The 5,000-nt window shown below is 53.6% G+C and overlaps 1 protein-coding gene across 4 annotated transcripts in view; it reads left to right on the forward strand.

Annotated features, from left to right (window-relative positions):
* The window catches only part of LOC123506585 (disco-interacting protein 2-like), a 486,450-nt gene that overhangs the window by 238,317 nt on the left and 243,133 nt on the right, over positions 1 to 5,000 (forward strand). The gene's annotated exons all lie outside the window — the stretch shown is intronic.

Raw genomic sequence — 5,000 nt, forward strand, 5'->3', positions numbered from 1 at the left:
ATCCTGGAGACGCGTCCTGCGAAGGTGCGTTGATGCTGACACCCGTGGGATCGCGGCACCTCTACGGCGTCACCACCATTGAGCACCGTTCTCGTGCTCCGTGCGGTGACTCTCAGAGGATGACGCAGCCCTGCCAGATGTGGCACTCTTTGCACCTGTGCCTTATGGAACACTACGATTGCCGCCACATCTCTGCGGTGTTCCAGTGAATCAAGGGACGCTCAGGCTCTGGGTGAGGTGGTATTGCAGCATCTACTAGCCGTATGGCGCGGCGTTGGATGCTGTCCAGTCTCCTTCTGTGTGTGGCGGCACAGGACATCCAGGAGAGAGCTGCGTACTCAAGGTGGGGCCGCACCTGTGCCTTGTACAGCAGCAGTCTCCCTTCCTGTCGAGGAAACTCTCTCTCTCTCTCTCTCTCTCTCTCTCTCTCTCTCTCTCTCTCTCTCTCTCTCTCTCTCTCTCTCTCTCTCTCTCTCTCTCTCTCTCTCTCTCTCTCTCTCTCTCTCTCTCTCTCTCTCTCTCTCTCTCTCTCTCTCTCTCTCTCTCTCTCTCTCTCTCTCTCTCTCTCTCTCAGCGTTGGTGTGTGAGGTGTGGTGCGTCTTGGGGCCGCTTCACGCCTTCACCGCAGCTTTCCTTGGTGGATCGTCAGCTCAGCGTCTTTTTCTCTTGCTCGTCCACATTTCGTTCCAATAAGTGGCCAAGTTTGCTCGCAGCAGTGATGAGTGAAGCGAGGAGGCGACATACGTCAGAGAAGGCAGGCGGCAGCACGTGGCCCGCCTGGCGATAGGGCGGCGGAGGCGGCGAAGGTCCATCAAGCAGCTTGGGGGGAAAGTTGTCCCCGCCGCGTGACGTGATTCCGGGACGAGGCACAGGGCGGTATGAAGTGAGAGGCGTGGGCGTCCCCACCTGAGAGAGAGCTCTCGCCCTCCTGGAGGCGAGGCAGACTTTTATGAAGAAACCAAAGATTTCTTATTTGGAAGGAAAGATTTTTATTTGATTTCGATCATTTATTGGCCATTTCAAACAAAACTATACACAGTCTAATGCAACAGTCCAGTCACGGCCTGAGTCCATCATGGTGAAACTCTCATGGACCTGATATTCTGAGAAGCTGTGGCGCTGGTGAAGCGCACCATGCACCGTGTGAACAGGGAAGGAGGGTTTGGCTTGATGCAGGCGCGAAAGCCAGAACGTGTGTGTGTGTGTGTGTGTGTGTGTGTGTGTGTGTGTGTGTGTGTGTGCGCGCGTGGCACCCCCTGGGTACGTGGTTGGGGCGCTGTGTTGCTGCTTCTCTGCCCTGGGCGCTTTTTCCCTCTCCTGCCACGCCGCTCATCACTGCCCAGTGAAGGGCGGCCCCATCTTGGGTGGTGAGGGCGTGGCGGCGTGGCCACACACTCCCAGCTGGGCCCGTGGCCATTTGAGGTGTCGGCTCGTTCCTCTGTGTGGTAAGGCTCTGCAGTGTAGTGATCAGGGCAGGGACTGCATGGTATTTTCTTTGGCCAGAGTCGTTCCGTGTCGGATGGCGAGTGATGACCGGTGGCATTCCACCGCCTGCATATCCTTCCCGGGTCACAATGGAACACAGGGCCGACTGTCCCTCATGGTGAAGGTCACGTGCTTGTAGCATGACCCCGTCTGCCCCTCCCCTCGCCTGGTGTGCTCTGTTCCTAGTCCCTAAATGTCAGAAGGGGCAAAGACGTGTGCCGCGGGTCAGCGCGGCAGGCACCAGCGGCCAGGCGGCGGCGGCGGCGTGCGGGAGTTTGATGGTCCTTCTGCAGAAAACGTCAATGCCAATCATTAGGCAACACAAACACCGATGCTGTGTTGGCGACACGGCGGTGATGGGGGCAGGGCCCTCGCCGGGACCCTGTACACACACACACACACACACACACACACACACACACACACACACACACACACACACACGTGTAACAGTGGTGGGGTGCGCCTGGTGGAGGGAGAGGGGATGGGAGGGGCGGGGCTGGTGTCTGCTCCTCGGCGCGCTGCTCCTCCTCGCCGCGGTGTTTTTGATCCCTGTAATTGTTCCGCGAGTGTGTCATTATATTTTTTGCCGTGTTTGGAGAACCGTTCCTCACCTCGCCATTGTGTGCGCGACCTTCCCTCGTCAGGCGCGGCGCGGCGCGGCTTTCACCGCTGGCTTATTTGTGTCAAGTGATTTAAGTTTTCACATTCCTTGCGTGTGTGCGTTGCGTCATCGCGTTTGTCTTGAGTCTTTTATTGAGTGTTGCGTGTGAAGGAGGCGTGTAATTGGTGTTTGTGTGTGTGGAGAGGGGGCTGCCATGACCACGTGTGTGTGTGTGTGTGTGTGTGTGTGTGTGTGTGTGTGTGTGTGTGTGTGTGTGTGTGTGTGTGTATGTGTGTGTTCGCGAGTGCAATGCCAGTGTTGTGGATCTTTAATTGCTCTGAGGGGAGTCCACCCATCACCTGCTGTAGTGGCGATGGGTGGGACGGGGCAGGGCGGTGTGGTGGCGACACTGGTGGTGGGTTGGGACTTGGGAGGGTTGCGGTGCGGGTGAGTTGAAGCTCATGACACACACGCCGCAGCACCGCATTCCTCTGAACACTGAGGCAGGCGGAGGCACTGAGGGGGTCGTGAGGTCGTGGCGGCAATGGTAACGACATGTATGACCCGTGACCAGTGTGCCCTGACCAAGCTGAGAGGTGGTCCAGTTGGCGGGGGAGTGGCGACTGGTCCTGGTGACTTTCCGTGAGGGTGACAGCTTGTGGTAACTATGCTTGATGGTGACAGATGGTGTTAACTTTGCTTAATGGTGACTAGATGGTGACAGGACCAGGGTTTCAAGGCATGTATCTCTGTCCTTTGGCTAATTCTATCGGCTCTTTAAGGAGACTGGTGACTGAATGGGCCTTTTTTCTTCATATTTTTCGTTGGCCAGTCGTCTTCTATTACATAAAAAAAAAAAAAATATGTGCGTCTTGGGTAGAATTAAGCCGCTACATCAAACTATTTAGCAAGACTCATGGCACAGCGGAGGAAGGCGACGAGCAGGCAGGACAGAGGACGCAAGGTGTGAGAGCCGCCGCAGTAAGTGACCCTCAGACAGTTGGCTCAGCACCGGGACCAGCCCAGGACAGTGACGCAGTGACACACGCTGCTACCTTGCACTCACCACTGTCACTGGCTCTAAAGACAATAGTGTTCACCAGTTTTGTCAGGCACGTGTGTGTGTGTGTGTGTGTGTGTGTGTGTGTGTGTGTGTGTGTGTGTGTGTGTGTGTGTGTGTGTGTGTGTGTGTGTGCTTACCGGTGTGTGCTGTACAATAGGGACCTGAGAGAGAGAGAGAGAGAGAGAGAGAGAGAGAGAGAGAGAGCAGCACTAACCAAACAAGAACATCCACTGGTACATTACAATTCAAACAAAAAAAAAGTAAAAAAAAATAAATAAAAAAGATTAACAGAAAAAGAAAAGGTAAACGAGCACTTTGAGCACAACAATAGAGAGAGAGAGAGAGAGAGAGAGAGAGAGAGAGAGAGAGAGAGAGAGAAATAAAAAGTTGAGACAATTCATTTATGGCAGTTTTAATGATGATAAACCCTCCTGTTGTTACCCTCCTCCCCACACGTGCCCTGCGGTGCTGCCATCTGGGTCACGACTGCCTGACACCCTGACTGCCGCCCCGCCTTTGCTAATTGGACAGGCAGCGACACACCTTTGTTATCTCTCTATTTGCCGGGACACGCTGGCCTGTGTTTGGGTGCAGCCTCGTGACGGGTTTTTGCCTCTGTGTACCGGGGCGGGGACGGGACTTAAGAGGGAACAGGGAAGGGGTGTGAGAGGCGCATTGTGAGGGGAGAGAAGAGGGACGTGAGGGGCTGGAAAAGAAGAAATTGAGAGGGAAATTGTGAGTGGAAGGGGAAGGGGAAATGTGAAAGAGAAGAGAGTAGAGGGGAGAGGAAAAAGGAAGATTGTGAGGGAAGAAGGGAAAGGCTGTGAGGGGAAGAGAGGTGCAGAAGAGGAGAAGATAAGAGGATGTTGTGGAGGGAAGAGGACGTGAGAGAGAGAGAGAGAGAGAGAGAGAGAGAGAGAGAGAGAGAGAGAGAGACTGTCAAAGTAAACGTGGCTTTGTTCCCTGATCACGATGGGAGGTGACCTTGTGACCAGAGCGCCCCACACACACACACACACACACACACACACACACACACACACACACACACACACACACACACACACACACACACACACACACACACACACACACCTTAACCTTACCACGTGTTCCCTTAATTATCTTCTCATTTTTTTTTTATTTCCTTGACTTTCCTTTACATTTCTCTCTCTCTCTCTCTCTCTCTCTCTCTCTCTCTCTCTCTCTCTCTCTCTCTCTCTCTCTCTCTCTCTCTCTCTCTCTCTCTCTCTCTCTCTCTCTCTCTCTCACACACACACACACACACACACACACACACACACACACACACCGCGTAGTGTAGTGGTTAGCATGCTCGACTCACAATCGAGAGGGCCGGGTTCGAATCTCGGTAAGCGGCGAGGCAAATGGGCAAGTCTCATTGTGTGGGGTGTGTTCACCTAGCAGTAAATAGGTACGGGATGTAACTGGAGGGGTTGTGGCCTCGCTTTCCCGGTGTGTGGAGTGTGTTGTGGTCTCAGTCCTACCCGAAGATCGGTCTATGAGCTCTGAGCTCGCTCCGTAATGGGGAAGACTGGCTGGGTGACCAGCAGGCAACCGAGGTGAATCACACACACACCTGTCTTCTCTACACCTGTCACATCGCAAGAACATCCAAACACATTCAAACACCTATTAAACAGATGCATGCACTCCAAACGCACGCAAAACGCACGCAAACTCAAAAATAACATGATAAATACACAGTAACACCTAACACTCAAAACGCACTCAAAACACTGATAACACCAAAAACAAAGTCACACACACACACACACACACACACACACACACACACACACACACACACACACACACACACACACA

Source organism: Portunus trituberculatus, chromosome 20, assembly GCF_017591435.1.
Source record: "Portunus trituberculatus isolate SZX2019 chromosome 20, ASM1759143v1, whole genome shotgun sequence".
NCBI classification, from domain to species: domain Eukaryota; kingdom Metazoa; phylum Arthropoda; class Malacostraca; order Decapoda; family Portunidae; genus Portunus; species Portunus trituberculatus.